The following is a 21,233-nucleotide window of genomic DNA, read 5'->3' on the forward strand; positions in this document are numbered from 1 at the left end:
GAAAGAATATATAGCCCATGTAGACATGTTTTTATTAACAATACTATACAGATGTGCTTTTACTAACTTGGTTGTACACATGTGCTCATTGTTGTTGGTATGAATTGCAGGACACTTGAGGGGGGCTGGGGATTCCTGGGATTTTATGGAGCACCCAGAGAAGAGAGTGACCACAAGTGAAGTTAATGTTTATACCCAATAATAAAAAGAAGTAACTGTGTAACACGAATAACGCAAGTCGGCAATTACTTTATTAGAGTTGAGGTGTTTCAGTCGAAGTGAGGAAGGTAAACAATTAAAGGAAGGAAGGAAGCGAGATTTGTGTGTCTAACAGTTTCTCCACAGATAAGTGAAGGGGGGCTGATCACCCACTTGATGAATGCCAGTCACAGACAGAGCCAGAAGACGGCCAGCAGCCAATCAGAGGGGGACAACACCTGAAGAGCCAATAAGAAGATGACTCAACCTACATTCTTTAGAAAAACTCTGTTAGTGACTATATATTGGTGCTGAGAGAGAGAGTCAGGGTCAGTCTCATGAACTGTCTCTGCAACATGTAGGGAACAGGGAAATGAGGCTGCACCAGAGATCTCTGTAAATGCATATTCTTGACATTTTGTTAATAAATTTGTGTTCAACTGAGAACCAGGACGTCTCCTGATCCTTCCCCATGAACGAACTACGCGGAAAGAGGTGAGAGGAGAATGGAGTCAGATTAATCATTTTAGTGTATTTTGGTCAGATTGATAGCGTCACATTTCCAATAAGAAGTAGTTTAAGTATTTGAGGAATTAAGAACAAAGACATCATTTGAGAGTGACAAACTATCTGTGAGGTACCCTGTCAGGATCGCAGTATGGGAAACTAACTGAGGTGAACAGTAAAAGGTACCCTGTAAGGCAGTGTGAAAATGTACCCTGTCAGGATAACAGTGTGGTAACATGACTTAGTGCACGGTTAAAGGTACCCTGTAAGGCAGCGTGGACAAAGTAGCTCTGTCAGGATAGCAGCGTGGGAAGATACTGAGCACCCAGTTAGAGGTACCCTGCAAGGCAGTATGGGAAAGCAGAGTAGGAGTGACACTTAGATGTATGTCATACAACTCACCTCATTTCCAACACCTCCTTTTTAACATCTTTACCATGAGTGTTTCTGTTAGTTTGGAGCGTCAGTATTTACACTTACTCATTCAGCACAACATAAGCCAACCTTTGTTATCTCAGCTATTACAGATAAGCTAATGAAGCTAAGCTCCAGAAGCTAATGTTAGTTGAACTAGAGCCCTTTGGACAGCAGCTAACGATGATGGACGGTCGCCAAAGAACAAAAACTAGAACAAAACAGGCCAATGAACTCCAAACAAACAAAGAGACATGGTGAACAATGCAACTTAAGGCTAACTTTAGCTAACGTAAGAGAAAATCCCAAAGCATCCATCAGACTGCAGTGGTGGTTCTAGTGTTAAAAATAACTTTATATTTCTACAATCTGCCTGAAATAAGATGTCAGCTTACCTTAGAGCAGATGGAGACATCCTTCTTCATTTGATTCACACAGAGCTGATGCTAGTCTACTGCACAACTTAATCCTAAGAAAACACTTTACTCTGATCAGATGTGGCTTAGGAAAGAGTAAAAAATACACCCTGTCACCCAGCCTCTCAGGATATCTTGTGTCGGTGTTGCATGCACCTCATGAACACCGTTTGACCATTTTGAAACTTAAAATCTCTGAAAAACTTTATAAAACTGAACAAAGACAGATTTTCTGCATTGCATTTCAATGGACGCCAGGGCAGAGAATGCCAGATTGTATGGGACTTAGCCATAGGTCATCTGTTTCTTTCCCAGACTAGTATGACATCATGCAGTAATTTCAGTGTTTCTATGCTCTCCAGAAATGTAAACTAAATGACTGCAAAGCTAATCATTCATGCTACCAGCGTTACAGTTTTCAATTTAGAAAAAAAAGAGCATATTTTTGAATTGTACAAAAAGTTTTAACTTACGATGATGTGTCACAGAGCAGCTCTGTCTCTCTTATCTACGGGAAATGTTTTGTGCGTAGCTTGTTATGCTAATTGGAATTCTGACAGGGTGAGCAGGACTCCAACGTCAAAATCAGCATTTCAGATATGCTCCATCCAGCTCTGCTGTTGTCTGGATAACAGGAAGAGGATGTTGCTCCTCTTTTTTTAAACACTTTTATTGGGTTTTGACCAGACTGGAGTATTTAGCTGCTGGGTAATATCTGTATTTTCCTCATCCTCAGATAACAAATAAGCTTCACTAAGTTTATGTTTGGACGTGTTTGTTTCTTTATGCCTCAGAGCAAGAGAAGATTAAAATACCACAAAAAAATTGTGATTCCATGCGTTTTTTCTCATCGGCCGGGTGACTCAGCGAATATTTAGCCATGAACAGCTCACTCCACGAGGCTGGAAGCAGAGCGCCAAGACAGTAATCTGTGATTTCATACAGAACTAATGCACAGCTTGGACCTGCTCCACTGACACGAAGAGGAAACGGACCCTTCTTTCAAACATGCAAAACAAGCCTCATCCCCTCAGCCCTCCCCTTGCCATGTCAGCGATCTGCTCCAGCGTTTGTCCTGCTTTCCTCTGATACAACTTTCTGTGACAGATTAAAGGAAAAATCCTCTCACAATGGGGAAGACAGATTAACTCTTCCTACAAACTGAAGGAAAAGGGGAGACGGTCATCTCCTGAGCTTTCAATGTCAAGAAAATCCTTCTGTTGTCTTCAAACTAAAGCTGCACTCATCTTCAAGTTTCCTTTATGTACTGGAGGACGCAGGCTCTGGATCACAGTCACAGTTTGAAAAGTATCACTGAGGATACAACAGCCAAAAAAATAGCCGAAAGTTGTCTGTTCACACCTCCAGGCAACAACATCAGTTTTAACTTTAACAAGTTAAGTTTCTCTCCACTCGTTAAGGTTAGTGACGGTATTTACTCCTCTTTTAGCTCTTCCATGGCCTACACACGCGCCAGAGGAAAATATCCCGCTCATTATCTTCCTGCCGGTCCACCTCTTCACCTGCTGGTTGCTAACTCTGTAAGATGATTGCCTCTCAGTCGGCGGTGTTTGGCGGGTTTGTCTCAGCCTTTTTATGTGAAAACAGCTGCCTGCTCCTGGAAATTACCCAAAGTTTTCAGTCTGCAGGTTTTGAACAGTTCAGTCGTGGGTTAGTTGAAAAGAAACACCTTCCAGCAACAAATCGGTGTGGAAAGACAGCATGTGGTGGAGAAAACATGTTTACTTATTACTGTCTGTGGGCTTGTTTCCCAGGATTGATTTATTTATATATCAAACATAGTCCACAATACACAAAAAATTACTTTTGTGTCAACACGGATGATGGTTTATGAATTATTTAGAACAAAAAACAAAAAACACAGTACGGGATCGTGCAGGTAAATAATATCTCAAACCTGGTCTCTCAGGTAAATACACCTGATTCAAGCTTGTTCCCCCAAGGCTGAGCACACAACACGCAGGTTTATGTCTTTTCTTTTTTTTTTTTCGTTGCTAGGCGCTGCCCAAGTAGCTGCCTGTTACAGCAGCTCTCTCTTCTTTGTCCGTTTCTTATAATTTTTTTCGTCTCTTTTTCGTCATCTTTGTATTTGGAATGGATCATTACTTTGTATGGTTCATTGTTGGTCGTGGTCACCAAACTTTTTGTGGCTTCAGTGATAGTTTTACTACTTTTTCTCCTGTGTTTGTTTGGAGATCCTACATGTAACCTTGGCTGTATTGTTAATGTGTGAACTCAGCTGTTTGCAGCCTGTAGCATGTCAATGCTAACTGGTGTAAGGCCTAATGTCTTCCAACAAGGTGAGGAGAAGGAGGTGAGGACAACGTGCTGGTTCTCAGGTGTGAGCTAAGAAGTGACGACATGGACCTGTCCTTCCATCCATCGTTATTGGGAACATAAGCTCAATCTCCAATAAGATGGACAAGCTAGCTGTGCTAACCCAGTAACTGAGGGAATACCAGAGGGGAGAGAAGCATCATGCTATTCACAGACATGGCTAACAGAGCTAACATCAGACACCAATGCCACATTGAAAGAGCTTCACCTGCTGTGAGCAGGATCCAGGAGACAGAGATGGAGCATGACTGAAGAAGCTCAGTCCTGGACCCTGTGGAGGTTGAGGCTGGCTGAACTGGAGAATGATGGACAAGCTGTCAGCATCTATTTTCTTATGGACCTTTTTGCACTTTCTATACACTTTCTTACTTTTGTTTTCTTGATTGCTGCTGTGACTTCAATTTTGTTGTACTTGCTACGATGACAATAAAGTTCTATTCTATTCTATTCTAAATCATTGAACCCACAAAAAGGACATTTTGAAACAGTTTGACACCACAATCCTTTGACCACAAACTTATTCATTGCACAAGACAGCAAGGCAACAAGTTATCTGCCCCACTCCAAGCATTTCTCTGGTGAAAAGGGATGTCTATTTCCTCTTTCATTCTTAAAGTTCAGCAGAACTGGAACCAGCATCAGGTGAAAATTAAGCCTTGTTTCCACCAAGCGGTCTGGTTTGGCTCAGTACAGTTTGGAACAGGTTAAATGGGTAAAGCCTGATCCTGTTTGCATTTCTACAGCCAACCCTGCCCTTCTTGGTAGGCGCCATGTGAGCCAGATGCCGATAGCTGTGTCAGCTACATACATAGCGTGTTGGCATAGCAGCACGACAAAGTGTAACCCACAGCTGTAACAAGAGAGTGATTTCTCTCATGAAGCTGACTGCAGATTTAAATATTAAAGGATTATGTTTTGTTCTTTGGTATTGCTGTTGCACAGGAAGTGACAATCCTTTTGGCCAATCAGTGGGCTGCAGTGTTTTCAGTTTCTTGGGTCGGATCGTATGTCTGACACCGGAAGGGTACCAAAAAGTGGGACAGTACGGGTCGGTAATTTGGGGACCTGTCCTGATTTTAGTCTAAAGGAAACACCACGAAATGCCACGAAAAGTACCCCTTGGTGGAAACGGGGCTTTAGGTGATATACAGGGTGGGCCAGAAAGATTTACCCATTGTTTTTTCTGCACTATCCAAAAATGCTTACAGACAAACATAACAAACCTTGAACCCGGTTTCTATACTTTATTCTCTGCCACCAAAAAGCTTATATCTCAATGTGGCCACCCTTTGCCTTTATCATAGCCTGGAGACGACCTGCCACTGCCTGGGATGAGCGCTGCACTGTCTCTGCATCAAGTTTTGACCATGACTTCATCAGAGCTGTCTTCAAAGCGGTGACACTGCTGTGAGATACTCTTGAGACCTCCCTCTCCAGGATAGACCAGATCACCAAGTCCATTGGACTGATGTCCGGACTTGACAGAGGCCACATGCTCTTGTCCCAGAAGCCAGGAAAGTGCTGCTTGCACCAGACCTGTGTGACATTGGATGTGTGAGCTGGTGCCCCATCTTGTGTGAAGACATACTGGTTTCCAAACGCATCGGTACACCAAGGCAACACTTTTTTTCAAGCATATGAAGGTACACCTTGTTGTTCACTGTCACACCCTCCTGAATGAAGACCAAAGGAGACTTTGAGCCATCAGATGCAACAGCAGCCTCACCATCTCAACAACCCTTTTGGTCCAAACTGAACTCGAAATTTTTTTTGAGGTGCGTGCCAATTTTGGTGAGTTTTCGAGCATGTTTAGGGGGTGTAATTTGCGTTCTCGGGGCGGGTGGTATAATAAGAAAAAAAAAAAAGAAACGCAGCAGGAACAATAGTGCCCTCGGCCTTCGGCCTTCGGCCGAGGGCACCTTCTAGCCCTGCTAGAAGGTGCCCTGGCTCAGGCCGAGGACCCTAATTAAAGCTGCAAGCAGCATTAGACGGGTCCTCGGGCTCCTGCGGGTTTTCCCTCCAATGTGTCCGACAAAATAAGAGGAACATTTCGGCGTTGGTTTCATCTGTCTACGACATTCCTAGCCCCAGTTAGGGCTGTTTTGGTGTGCATAGGGTGAAAGTGAGCCTAATGCAGCGGCCACACCAAACGCGAACACGCGAATTTACTCGCGCGAATGGCCTGTCACGCGCCGCGTGAACGCCCGAGTCTCGCCGCTGGACTTTTTTGACAAGCTGAGGCGCGAACACGCGAACACGCGAATGCGCGGTACTGCGCATGCGGAGTAGAGAGTCCGTTCATTTAAAGACCGAAAGTCCAAAAGAGCAGCTGAAAAACAATGAGCTGTGGTTTCCAAAGCATGACAGGAGAGTGTGTGAAAGCTTTGGAGATCACAATCAATGCCTCTGCCTCTCCCTGGTAATCCACCAGCCCTGCTTGGCTGTTCCCTGCGATCTCATCCCCGATCCCCCGAACCTCCGACCCCCCGTACCCCCCGTACCCCCCGTACCCCCGACCACCCGAACCCCCGACCCATGTTCCCGGAGGTCTCCCTGGGGATAATGAAGGGGAGGAGGAAAGAGAGGAGCACAGAGAACTTCCATCTTTTCCCTCGCTCTGCCCCTGCCCCACTCTTTCCTCCTCTCTATCAGGCTTAAAACTCCGCTGAGGAAAACACAGTCGGACTCAGTGATAGCCCGTGCAGGCAAATCCAGCTGGGAACAAATGTTTTCAGAACTTACATTCAAAACCTGTCTCCTCAGAGACTTTCACCCAAGCCTGCTCCTGTTTTTCCGGTCTCTGTAGAGTACACACGTCGTATCGTATAACTCTGGATGATGACACACCACACAGATTGTTTTCTCCTCCATCCTCCGGCGGAGTTGGAGCCTGAGCAGGCGGCAGTTGCCCCCCAACGTTGTCATAACAATGACGTCGTGGGGGAATATTTTGAACTCGAGCGAATTCGCGTCTACCGCCTAAACGCGTGAACGCTCCAAACTCGCCGCGCCAAACGCGCGAATCGCGCCGCGAGAGGCGAATCGGCGGCTAAACGCGTCTTTGCATTGACTTTGTATGTAATCGCGCCGCAAATTCGCGTTTGGTGTGGCCACACCATAATGGCTCTGAGAGAATATTATGGGATGTCAGGGAGTCAGTTGATACCATGGCAACGTATCCTCTGCTATGCTGAATGACATCACCAGCTGCATGCTTGGAATTCTAATTAGCGTGACACGAGTGTGATTAGAGTGTAGAGGGAGAGTTTATCAGCCATCTAATGTAAAGAAACCCTCACAGAGTCCACATTTTTACCCCAATCTGTGTCAAAAATATCATATTTGATAGAAGGGCTTGTGATGAATCCATTTTTGGCATTTTGAAAGCTGTACGAGTTATACTTTTTTTCTCTAGAAGCACAAATGCGTCACAAAACCGCTGTAAAAGTGCTAGAAATGGATTTTTCACTTTAGAGAAATGGCCTAACTACTTGTCCTGTAGGCCACAATGTTGGCTCAATCTGTGAAAAAATATTATGTTGTTGTAGGGGATTTTGGTTTCAATTCTTCCAGGGATTGGCTTGCTGGTGGTACTGCCAGTCTCCTTGTACCGTTTCATGACATTGTAGACAGTCATACGACAAACATTTACCTTTGTCATGATTTGCATTGTTGTCAGTCCAGCCTCCTTCAAGGCCACTACCTGGTCACGCTTACCCTTCCATGGCATACTCCACAATCATTAGGAGGAAACAAATGAATGAGATACATCAAAAGCTATGCCTTTTAAGAGAAACTATCCAAAATTTGACGTTTCTAGGACATAAGCTGAGCAAACAAAATAGAGATATACGATGGGTAAATATATCTGGCACAACCTGTAACTTCTAAAATATAAATATAAATTACAATCTCAAAAGAATGACAAAGTAAAGTTTTTTCTGATGGTTCAACAGATTCACACTACCTCTCTAGGTAGTCTTCAGGTTTTCCCTTGAAAAATAAAATGTCAACTTTTACAGGAACAATCCTGCTCAACCGTCTCCTCTGGGCCTTTTTACATGTGTGTCAGTGTCTCCTCCCCTCCTCTACCTGTTTATTTGTGTTTTGGTTGTTTCAGGACATTTCTGGGTGGTGACTAAGCGTAGTGGTAGTGGCAGTGAGTTGAAGAACTCAGAGCAGCTACAATAGTGGATGTAGCATGGAGGAAAAAAACACAACCGAAGTGAAACGAACCAAACAGATGAAGCTTTTTCCTAAAAGAGGGTGAAGCTTAGCTCAACTTTCACTCATATTCGGGTTGAAGAGCAGCAAAGAGAGTTAGCTTTTTTGCCTACCAGGTATGTGTCAGATCTTGATTAGCTCATGCCAACATGCCAAGCCAGGTGCACTGCCCTTGAGTCTCTCCAACGTAGAAACGCGATGCTTCAGGTGGTTGCTTGGAAAGTGAGTTTGGTCACGCAATCACAGTTAGATGGTGTGGGTGTGTGCTGCCGCTGGCACTGATCCAAGGAGGAGGAGCCCACTTTGAATGTTGGTGTTTACTACAGTTTAAAGTGATCCTCCGGGATGGAACAAGTTGGGTCCTATCACAATGTTTATGGCAGAAATTACCCCTACAGCAGTGTTTTTGTGCAGCAGAAGCCCAGGGCGCTCGCACCAAACACCCCCTCCCTGCTTGTCAGCTGCTTTCCTCTGCACTCAGACGGAGCATATTTTACTTGACCAAAAACACAATTAAACGGACTCCCACTGAAAAAATCTGATATCGGTCTGCATTCACGCCTTATTTAGAGAATTTTTAGCGCGTTACTTTCACACAAAAACACCGCTTAATAAGGCTGTAGTTCTCATCCTGTTGTAAAACGGTGCTACCTCCGCTGCAGAGCCACAGCTGGCTACGAGGCGCTAATGAGGTGATACAGTGTACTCCTATTGTCTGTTTTCTTCAAACTCTCCAGTCAAACAGCAGTTGGTCAAACAGGACACTTTGAGCTCAAGTGATCAAACAGCTGGAGATCAAATGTTTCTCATTGTTGCTGTTTTAATCTTGATTTTTGATGCTCAATCATGTGTTGCCTCAAACATACAGTAAAACACCAGCAAACTCCTTTTAAACTCCTGTGGAACAGCAAACTTGCAGGTGGGAATCAATGTGAGCTAATCTTGGATAAAAGATGCAGAGGCAGTGTTTTGTGTTTGCAGCAGGTTGTACAGATTCATGGAGATTAATATGACAAGTAAATATAAGCCTGGGCTGCTGAATGCCAGGAAGTAAAACACTGTACACAACAGCAGTGTTCTCGCCTCAGGGAGCTGTGGATTCAGGAGCCCTGCATCAGCCCCTGCAGTTTTTTTCTCATTTGGAGCTGCTGATCAATACCAGTGACTCAGCTTCTGCTTCGGTGCCAGAAATGTCAGGAGCTGAGATTTCTGTATTTCAGAACTCTCTGTACAGCTGCTGCAATATTTTTCTCTTTTCCACTGCTCAGCAGACTTCATGATGTAAATCTGAAGCGCTCAGGAGGAGACTACAGGGCAAAAGAGAACACAGGTCAGTAGAGAGGGGACTGAAGCTGCAGAGCTGCAGGTTCATTCAGGTGCAGGGACATGTTTCAACATTTACACCGAGTCAGTCAACAGGAAAGGGCTCTCTCATTGTCAACACTGGGAAATTCAAGTTTATTTATTTATTTAGTTTCAAACTCACGAGCTAGCCCCTGCTTCTCTCTCTCTCTCTCTCTCTCTCTCTCTCTCTCTCTCTCTCACACACACACACACACACACACACACACACACACTGCTCCTCTAATAGAGCAGCTTGATTAGCTGTCCAAAGCTTTAAAAATGAATCCCTGTCTGGCACATGCAAAGCTCCAAGAATCAATATGAGAGCTACAATAAACGTTTCAAAAATTCAGATTAAGCACTAAATTCAGTTAATCCTGTTAATTATATGTTTAATTGCTCATCTAAAATAGTCTTATTTTGCATTTAAAGGCTTGATGAGGGCTATTTGTTTGGCACAGGTTGCAGTGACACCTTTGGCTGAAATTGGTAGTGTTTTTTTCAGGGTTAACCACTCTGTTTTCCAGGAGCACCATCACCCACTGTGGTAAAGACATGACTCTGGCCAAGGTGTAGATTTGTTTTGGAAAGCAGATCTGTAAACTTTTCTTTTCTTTGTTCAAGACAGCTTTTTAGAAGAGGTGTCAGCGTGCACGCTCAGAATGTGGAGCTAGTTTTAAGAAAGTGCTAGATGAACAAAACACCCATAGCTCCAGTGACTGAGGAACATGAGGTAAGACCGACAATAGCCACTAAACATTATAGGGGATATATCATGCTCGTTTCTCCTTTTCACTATGCCAGACTAGGATGCCTGTAAAGCATTTCTGCCCTCAGTACAAGTCATTTAGTTCCTTCATTGCCCCACAATAGCGTTCTCAATATCCTCATTTTAGGCCATTCTGAAGATCTCGTTGAAACGCTCCATTTGGAGAATGACCTCCAGTAACCTCGCAACGTCACAGCCCTTTGTGTTCTGATTGGTCAGTTCTATCAGAGGGGCGGAGGGGGTAGAGCTAGGGAGGCGGTTTTTGCAGCATGGCAGTATTTACAAAATCGCCATATTGAATGGGGCAGACCGAGCGAGTTTGCTGTTTGCCAAAACTTCACTGTAAGGCATTGATAGCACTAATAAAATGGCAGAGTGTAGGATACGTCCTTTTGTATTGGACCCCGAGTCAGACCTGGACGGTTCTGCAGCTCAGGAGGAAGAAAATCCACCTCGACACAGATCATCTCAGGACGCTTCAGTGTGGTGACTCAAAGTGGTACTGTAACATGTATAGTTTAGACGTTTATACTCGGCTCTTGGTGGGTGTATCCCTCGGTGGCGGTTGTGTGACTAACTGACATCACAGAGGAGGAGCTGCTTTATCAGATTACTCCAATAAAAAGAAATGATCCTCATGTCGTCATGAAGGTCAAAATCTCGAAGCCAAATGGCAATGACCTATTTTCAAAGGCAACAAATCTCTTTCTGGGATATCAGAAAAAATACAATATCTCATTTTTTGAAAATTCAGGGGGTGTAAGGTCTTGTTTTCAACTTTATTATATTATATGTAGGTATTAAATCACTGATCAGCACGATATGTCCCCTTTAATCACTTTAAAAAAAAATGTGCATGCTTGATGGGGGTGTTTCCATGAAGCTTTTGGGAACATTGCTTCAAGTGGTGAAGATGGCTTCATGAAGGGCATGAACTGTCTGGAACTGACGGCCATTTTTATAAACTTCCCTCGCCCTCTGACCCCAAATGTTCTCTATTGGATGTAAATCAGGGGAACATGTGGGATGGTCTAAAGAGTGATGTTATTCTCCCTGAAGAAGTCCTTCATCAAGCCAGCATTGTGAGCTGAAGCCTTGTCCTGTTGAAAAAAACAGCTGTTCCCACACAGACCAGGGCCCTCAGTCATGAAGGATGCCCACTGCAACATCTGCACGTAACCAGCTGCCGTTTGACCACCCTGCACCACCTGAAGCTCCAGTGTTCTTCTAAACAAAAGAGCCCCAGATCATGATAGGCCCCCTCCACTGTGCTGGGTAGAAAACATCTCAGGTGGGATCTCCTCATCATGCCAGTAATGTTGGAAGCCATCTGGACCGTTAAGGTTCAATTTTTTCTCATCAGAAAATCAAACTTTTTTCCACCTTTCAGTGTCCCATGTTTGATACTCCCTGGCGAAGTCAAAACGGGCAGTTTTGAGGCGTTGAAGGAGATCTTTGGAGGAGGAGGTCCTTGAATTGTTTTTTTTGTTTTTGAAACCCCTTTCCCACAGATGTCGATGGTTATTGCTCTGCAGTCAGCACCAGTAAGGGCCTTGATTTGGGTCGAGGACCACCCTGTGTTTAGACAGACAGACAGCCAATCAGATCCTCCGGCTCAGCGCAGGTAAATTTTTTTGGGGTCTGTCTCTTGACTTTTTTGTTCCATAATGCTCAGGATCTTTCAGAAAATGTAGAATGACTGTCTTCTTGCGTCCAACCTCAGCAGCAATAGCACGCTGTGAGAAGCCTTGCTTATGCAGCTCAATGATCCCACCACGTTCAAGAAGAGACAGCTTCTTAGCTTTAGCCATTAGGACAGTACTAATGTCCTCCAGTGTTAAGTGACACTGTTCATTTCATAGTTTAGAAGAAGACCATCATTTTTTATTATTATTATTATTTTTTTATTGTGGGAAATCAGCATGGTGAAACACAACAGAGACTTCGTTAAATGTGGATTTATAAAAGACAGGACAGAGACAGACTGGGGACAGGTCTGGAGTGACATCTGATCTGGTGACAAAGCTGACTGAATTGTTTTGATACCATTGCTTTCATTTCTGTCACACCTCTTGAACATGCCTCTGGACTGCACTGACGCCGTCTCCAGCAGGATGTGAGCGGTGAGCCTCGAACCACAGCAGCAGGAGGATGTCGTAGCTGACTGGGCATCATCTGAAGGAAATATCTGCTCCTCCTCTCATCAGTCACACCTCTGACATCTCCCCTTGACATGAGCGACGCCTTGCAGGGCGAGAAAGTAAATGGTGTGCTGCGGCGAGATGAGGGCGAGCGTGACACGAACAGGAAGCAGTCTGCTGTCAGGGCCCAGAGCCCCTCACCTCTACCCTCCTCTCTCCTGTGGCCCTCTGGTGCAGATGTGTCTGCCTCTTTCTCAGAAATAAGCAGCCTCAGAGGCAGCCGGCCTGTTTGCTGCGGCCACCTGTGGGTCAGAAGTGATTTGAACTCTTCTGTCATTTCATTGGCTCCTCGGTGGCTTCAGCCCTCCAGACATAAATACTGTATGGTCGGAGAATTCCAGATAATGCTGTCTCCAAAAGTTAAGCAGAGAAGAATGCATGCCTTTATAAGATACAAATCTGCTCCATATGTGTTTAGGTTGGAGTGAAAGGTCGCTCTGCTTTCCTTCACATCGCTGTAATCATTCAGGAAGTTGCAGCTCAGCACTGAAGAAAATCCATCCAAAGCTGCTGGGTCGATGTTTCCTCCACTTCCAACAAATCAGCAGAAAGCTGCAGTGCTGCCCTCATTCTGGACAAAGTGCTCAGAGGTCGAAGGTCAAACAAACCTGTGTCTGGCCTCTGATCTGCTGTCTGACCAGGAGTTAACCCTGCTTGACTCCGACTGGAGCCTTTCCAGACTCCGTATGCTGCACTGTGTGCTGTGCCTCAGCAGTATGGGGCAAGGACTGATAGAGACAGACAATGAATGCACCCAAAAGTACACGAGCCTGACTACATGATGCAAAAGTTTGTTACAGGAGAAGCAAACTTCACCTGAGCATCAAGCCTGAGGTGTGCATGTGTGTCAGTTAGGGATGGGTACCTTTCACATTTGAAACGATACGGTACCGATGCCCGGTACCTGGCAATCGGTACCAGTACTCAGCGGTGCCAATTTATGGTGCTTTTTTGTGTTTCTGTGGTAAAAAAATATCAATTTATTTAGTAATAAAATATATGTTGTTGTTTTTTTTTTGACTACACATATTCATTCTTCATTAAATAACATTGCAGTGCTGTGTCCATGTCCAGCATGGAAAATTGGCTACCCTTCCACTCCCTCACAGTCACAAGTATGCATTTCGTTACCTAAACATGGTACCTTTTGATTTTAAGCAAATCGGTACCCAGTACTTTTGACAGAATTTGATCGGTACCTATAAAAGTACCTAATTCGGTACCCATCCCTAGTGTCAGTTGTTGACTTTCAGGTTCCAGCTCCTCGATAGTTTGTTAGTGTTAGGCCACAAATCACATCATGAACTTTAACAAGACTAAAGCAACCATTTAAAGCTGAACACTTCAGGCTGAGTCTGTGTTAGAAACAGCCTTTCTTGTTGTGTTTTGGATTTAAACAACCATCCTCACTTTATACTGTGTTTAATCTTCAAAGCATACCTGACACCATGGCCCCCATTGATAAATCTGACGTGGACATGGGCACTGATTCATTTGTAAAAATTAGCTTACAGCAAGGTTCATGTGTGATGTATAAAATGTGCATATCACGGATGTATTTCTGTTCATTTGGATATTTCACCAAAAACCCTGTTGTTTTTTTGTTTATAACTTTTCAGGGCTTTTATTTTGAAATGAAATGGTTTATGTTCAAAATTTTGGCTATGTCATTTCCACAAAATTTGTGAGGTTCTCATCAGTTGATAGTATGCGTTGAAGAGAGGTAAAGCAAAACAACACTGAAATTATTCAAAGTTGGTATAACAAAAGAAGTTGTTGTGATAACAGAAAATTATCAGTTGAAAATATAAAGTTTTTGCAACTTGTTTCAATGTAAAATTTTGATTTAAAGGGCTGCCTTGAAATTTTAAGCCAGGAAAAAAAATAATTCAGTTGTTCTAACACAACAGAAATTGGTTTGATAAAATGTTTTGTGTCGACCCTTGACTTAGTTTGGATGATTTAAACATATGAGCTAACTTAGCTTCTTCAGGTAGTTAGTGAAAATTATTAATCAATTTAAACTCAATTGAACTTTTCAGTTATGTTTACTTTTATTTTATTTATTTTTGAATTATATTTGTTTGTTAAATTAACTTCTACACTGCAAAAGATTTCACTACTCTTTGACAAAGTAATGGTAAAATGTCAGCAGCAGGGGCTGGTAGTCATTTTCAGTTATTTTACAGTGCATGTGCTGTAATGTATTTTTACAGTATAATACTGTAGGTTGAATTACAGCATGTGAATGTGAAATAACAGTAAAATACTGGCAACCCTATTTTTAATGTTAATGAGTGAGGATGGAACACAGTGGATATAAGTCCCTGCTGAACATTGAGTGGGAGCATGGGGGTGCAGGCTGTCTGTGCGCTATATGTCACAGACTGGATGTCTGTGCTTCATGACATGGACTGGTTGTCTATGTGTCTCTGTGGAGTTCACTCTGAATTTACACTACTGGGACAGTATTGTGCTTGGTGCATACTGTAGAACACCAGATGTCCATCTGTAGTGTGGAGCACAAACAAAGTGCCTAACGATTAAGATATTAATACATGTTTTTTTTTTTTTTTTTTTTTTTTTTTACAAAGACCCAGCTATACTTGAAAATGTTATTTAATTTAGTTGTCCAGATCTGCTTTAGTTTTTTATGGTTACATAAGGCAAATAAAATTATTTCACAGCTTTCAAATTTACTTTACTTTACCTGGTAACTGTAAAATGTTACACAGGTTTAAGTGAGGGGAGTGTATACCTTTTAGAGTGCAAAACACACACAAAAAAAATGAGTTATCACAAAGCATGACCTAAGTTGCATTAACTGAAAAAAGGACCGTTTGTGAACTCAAACTAATCTTGTTGTATTTACTTATTATATATAAGTCATCTTAACTTTTTTTTTTTTTTTTTTTTTTTAGGCAGCAAGTTTCCATATTTTTTTTGAGAAATGTCAACTTATATATCTTGCAGTGATGTACAACATTTTTAAAATTACTTAACATTTTAATTTGTAACAAATAAGAACCAGGTTTATTTGATTGAAGACATTCATTAGAATTTTTTTCCATAATAACTGTAACTACTTAAGATAAAGGGCTCTAATTTTGTAGACCAGGCGCTTGTCATCCATCGTTATTGGGAACGTAAGATCTATCTCCAATAAGATGGATGAGCTAGTGTTGAGGATTCATTTAGAGTGGACTGCAGAGCAGCCTGCAGAGGTCTGGGGGCCTGCAGGGGCTAACCTTTGACCCTTGGACAAGTTTAGCCTAACCGTGAACTTGAGATGATGACTTCATTTTGCCAGGATTAAAAGATTTAGTGCCCTCAGCTGTCCTGACCAAGGTCTGCTCAATGACTGCAGGCTACAGCTAAAAAAACTAGAGACAGAGGGCTCTAATTTCGTGGCGCAGCGCAGGGGGCGCAAGCCTGGCGCAAGCCTGGCGCAGCCTGCGCAGTGCTAATTTCGTGCCGCGCACCGCCGTGCGCTGCCAATTTGACAATTTGGTAGACCGTCTGCGCAGAGATGGGTGTGACGGCGCGCCAGGGGGGTTGACGGCGCACCAGGGAGAGGTGTCAGCAGATTCATGTTGGCGCAGTGACAATTTCGTGCCAAAAAAGTGCACTGAAAGCTCGCCAGCTCCAACCTGGTCTATCCTCGGCGCAAGGCGGAGCACACCCCACGCAGCTGTAATTTGGTGACAGGCGCACATGTGCGCACGTCATCAAATCCTCAGAGGCAGGTTTCCAGAGTGTCAGACACATTTTAATGCAATAAACAATCACAGCAATCGCTATTTAATGTAACCGTCTGAACCAGCATATACATTTATATCTATATTAACTGTCCCGTTACATCTGATGTCAGATTAAAGCCGTTTGTCATAATGGAAAGTTAACCTGACGGCAGCTGGAAGTTTGATGCACATCTTACAATTAAACAATAAACAGCCTTAACATCTGATACTGAGTATATATCTGGCTTCTCTCATTTCATTTAATTCAAAGAAAAGAGGGAGAGAAAAGACGAAGAAAAAAACAGACAAAATAAATGTATGTCACTCAGGATCTACCTGTGATTTCCCATATTTCTCTGTTTTAGTCTTTATTTTTAACGTGGTCTAAAAAGATGGAGTACATTATTGTAAGGAGGATGAGGTGGAGACACTGGGAGAGTATACAGTATATCAACAAAGGCTCTGCTATTTGGCGATGACAAACCAGGAGTGCAGGTGGATCAAAAGTATTCTGAATGGATAAGCCAGCTGTGTAACTGTCTCTTCATTTTTTACTCCGGATAAAGACAAAGGAACAGATTAAATCTATCCTGGAAGCTGGCCCACAAGGTGACGCGCATCGTGTCCTCCGATACGCCCCGCTGTCCATTGACCTGCTGCAGGCACAGCGGCTCCGCTACCAGCACTCTCTCCGAGGTGCTGGAGATCACTCAGACCAATCAGACGCTGTGCCTCAGTCGCAGGGCATTTAAAGGCGAGGAGAGGCGCTCATTTGATTGGTGAAAACAGTGCTCGGCTGTGTTAAACCTACTCACGGCTTTTCTCCTCCCTCTCTGCCATTTGCGCGGAGGGAGGCGTGGACGCGCAGCTCTGCACTCATGTGCGCCTATACTGCTCCTCTCTTGGCACTGCAGGAAACTTGCAAAGTGCGCTGGTCACGCCCTGTGCGTACGGCGAAGGCCGGCGCAGGGCAGGTGTGCCTGCGCTTGCGCCTGGTCTACGAAATTAGAGCCCAGACAGTCCATTGGCCATACAAGGATAGCATGCATGCATTTAGGGATGCCCCAGTAGTATAAAGGAAGGCTAGGACATCAGGTTTGAGAGAGGAGAGGAGGGTTTTGTATGTGTGCCATCATTGTGTCAACTTCAAGTAAAGATGTTGGACTGAAGCTGCCATTGGATCTCCTCCTCTTCATTGAACACCATCTCTTCTTCCTGCCAGTATTAGAAAAGTAGCCCACAAAGTTATTACGCAGTCAGATCAAGAGGACCAAGAGTAAATCTCTCTCTAGGAAAGACACATCACTAGCTGTGCTAACCCAGCAACAGAGGGAATACTAGAAGGCAGAGAAGCATCATGCTATTCACATACATGGCTAGCGGGGCTAACATCAGACACCAACGCCATGTTGGAAGAGCTTCACTTGCTGTGAACAGACAGGATCTAGGAGACAGAGATGGAGCATGACTGAAGAAGCTCAGTCCTGGACCCTGTGGAGGTGGAGGCTGATGGAGAATGATGGACAAGCTGCCATCATCCATTTACTTATGGAACTTTGTGCACTTTCTTTACGCTTTCTTACTTTGTTTTCTTGATTGCTGCTGTGACTTCAATTTTGTTGTACTTGTTACAATGACAATAAACTCTTATTTTATTCTATTCTATTCTATTCTATTCTATTAAAGCACTCTCAGACTGTGTTTTTCTACATGCTATCAGTTCTTTATGCTTTATTTACTGCAATTATTATGAAAAAAAAAAAAAAAAAAAAAACACTTTCAAGTCCGAGCCCAACCAGCTGACAGAGTACTAACAGCACTTTACCCTATATGTTAGAATCTGAGCATTTCACACATACACAGACAGAAAGCTTCATCTCAAACATTATAATTTTTAATAACACTGCTTATGAGGCTGTTGTGGTCTTATCTACACACACACAAAATAAAAAAGAACGAAAAAATCCATACAGTACATTAACTGCAAAACAGCAAAATAATTGACCAATCCAAACCACCTTTTCCATTGTTTGTGCGCGAGTCCATCCGACCCCCCCCCCCCCCCCCCCCCCCCCCCCCCTTGCTCCACCCATCCCCGCCCATGGTCCCACCTCTTCCTACCCAACTACCCCTCTCACGTCAGCTAACTGCTCAGCTACTAAAGCATCATGGAGCCAGAGAAGACTGAAACCAGGAAGCTGTTACTGTTACCCTCCACAGGGAAGGGAAGAAAACGCAAAAGTTTCAAGGAAAAGACTGAAGCAAGGAAGAAGTATGAGCGATGCAGGTGCCAACAGAGACTGAATATTGGAGAAATGTACGACTGATGGAAAAAGCAGCAGAGGGATTTGGGACTGAAGACTGACGCAGAGACAGCTGAGTTTCTGTTGAACAGGTAATGACTTTGTTTACCACAGTGGGAGATGTCAGCTGAATAACTCTGGTTAGTCTGTGCCTGTACTGGCTAATGACTGAACGCTGCTGGTCAGAACGGGTCGGCTCTGTCAATAGATTTTAGCATAAGTTAGCCTCACATCTTTAGCATTGTAAACTGAGCTGGTGAAGACACGCCGAGAAAGGTAAAGCCTCGCCCACAGTCGGCTCTGCTCTGATCAGCTGGCAGTGGCAACACCAGACCTGCTTCGCCAGCTAATTCATGGTTTTAATCGCCGGTCCAATTGAAAAAGCTACCACCGTATGTTACAAGGGGTTGACTGTTGTGTTTGGTAAATTTTCTGCCAGCGGTTTTCTTGCTATGTCAGAACCTTGTTTTGAGTGTGACTATGTGTTAATTGTTCATAATTTAGAATGTCATTTGGAAAATAGAAGTGGTGCAGACAGACCAAACAAAGGTCTGACGGAAGTCTGCTGTTGGGTACATTTGTCATCACATTTTTTCACACACATCATAAACAGCTGTGTTAACTATGAAGGAACACATTGCTTTCAAAAAACGCATTTCCACCAAGCAGACCGGTTCAGTTCATCTTGGTACAGCGCGCATTTTGTGGCGTTTCCACTGACTTATCCCGGGACTGATCCCTAAAAACCGAGACTAGCCGGCCTACTTTTTTGGGACCCTTCCATATGGGTGCCAGACTGAACCGATCTGCTCTCGGAAGGTGGAGCAACACACTGCAGACCGATTGATCAAAAGAATCATCACTTACCCCGACAGCGGCACACAGACTTCTCTGACACAAAGCTTGATTGCAATTTGTATCAAAGAGCTACATGACAATCACAGAGGACAAAATGCTGCATGTCTCCCATCACTGCTCTTTGTTTACTGTGTCGTGTTTTCTTCTTTGTTGGATTTAGTGGGGCACACTGTGTTGGGCTGCTACGGTGTCATGCTATTGTTTATCAGCTGCAAAAGTGGATTTTTGCAAGAAACTGATTTCTGGTCCATGGGAGTGTGCACAGCCGTCTGCGGCAGGCTTTGTCAGGCTCAAGAGTTTGTTGATGATCATCTAACAATGTTTATTTGGGTCCTCAGCCTGAGCAGAGGGCACCTTCTAGCAGAGCTAGTAAAGGAGCATTACATTGTAAAAACCAGTATTTATTGCTTGCAAAAAATTAAGTTATGCACCTGGTATTGTACACTGCAGGATATTTAGCCCCAAAATAACTAACACAGAGTGACATTTGCAAGATTTGACTTCATGATCATAAACAAAGTCGTTTTTTGAGCCTGACGAAGCCTGCCACAGAAGCTATGCTTTTTAACTATAGCGGCTATGCGCGCTCCCGTGGACCAGAAATCAGTTTCTGGCAAAAATCAACTTTTGGCACAACACCGGCTCACACGCCACGTACTACAAGAGGGCACAGTTTGCTGTGGAAACGCAAACGGGATCAGGCTTAACTGGACCAAACCGTGCCAAACCGTACTGAACCGACCCGGACTGCTTGGTGGAAACACGGCTTAAGATCAGGCTGTACATCCTAAACTGATCTAATCATATGTATTATACAGGCACATGTACATAAAAAGCTTGTATCTAATTTAAATCTTCTGTTTCCATTCAGCTCCTCCTCAGCTGACTCCACCTTGCTCTGTTTCCATCCACACACCATCACTCTGCTTTGACGTCTCTGCAGGAAGTCCCAACAAGTTGAATGAATGACTTGTTGTAAATGAAAGGTTGAATAGTTTTACTCCATGCAGCAGGTTGAAACTGCACTGACCTTCACACAGGGGTTTCCTGCTCCTCAGTGTCTGGTGTCTGGACTGCAGGTACGCCTCTCAAAGCTGAGGGGTTGATGTCATCAGGATGGGACTCCAACTGCCACAGAGCCACATTAGGATGAGAGTCAAAGGCATCATAAATGGAGGTTTAAACCACTTACATTGCATTATGACTCAGCTTTTTATTGACCTGAGCTACAGAGGCATGTCCAGGAAATGTGACTGTAAACTCTGTTAAAGCTAATGTCACTATTTCTCACTCTCAAGTCTTCAATGAGCTGAGACCATGGTCCAGTGATTGGAAATTCATGTCTGTAGGTTCTCACCAGGAGTCCCTTCTTGGTGCTGCCCTCTCACTTATTATCTGTCATGTTGAGCTCAAGTGATGAAGAAGTTTGGTTCCTTAATGTTATGAAGGAGATCTGAGCCTTAAAGGGATAGTTCAGTTTTTTTGAAGTGGGGTTGTATGAGCTCTATGTGACCACTAAGGACATTAGATACAGTAGAAAGTTGTCTCCTCTCCCTCAGTAAGACACAAACTGTAATCGATGGTGACGAGGAAATAGGTGTAACAGGGAGAGACCGTACCAAATTCAAAGGCTATTTTCTCTGCCTACAAGAACTAAAATCAAAAAGTAATACCACAGTTTAAAAGTACGATACACAAAATATTTTTTAAGTGCATTAAGTCTTCGGAAATATAAACAAGCTGTGCTTCGAGCGCCGGTTGTAGCCTTGTGTAAGTTTGATCAAGTATCATAATTCTTTTGTTTGTACTCTAAGGATTGTGAGGCAGCAAAGTAAATTCAAAATGAGTGACTATGACAGCGACAATGGAGTTACATTCACTTTGGAACCCAAAGGATACCT

The sequence above is a fragment of the Halichoeres trimaculatus genome, unplaced genomic scaffold, assembly GCF_033239565.1.
Source record: "Halichoeres trimaculatus isolate MK-OKI-2021-1 unplaced genomic scaffold, fHalTri1.1 fHalTri1_scaffold_13, whole genome shotgun sequence".
Classification (NCBI taxonomy): domain Eukaryota; kingdom Metazoa; phylum Chordata; class Actinopteri; order Labriformes; family Labridae; genus Halichoeres; species Halichoeres trimaculatus.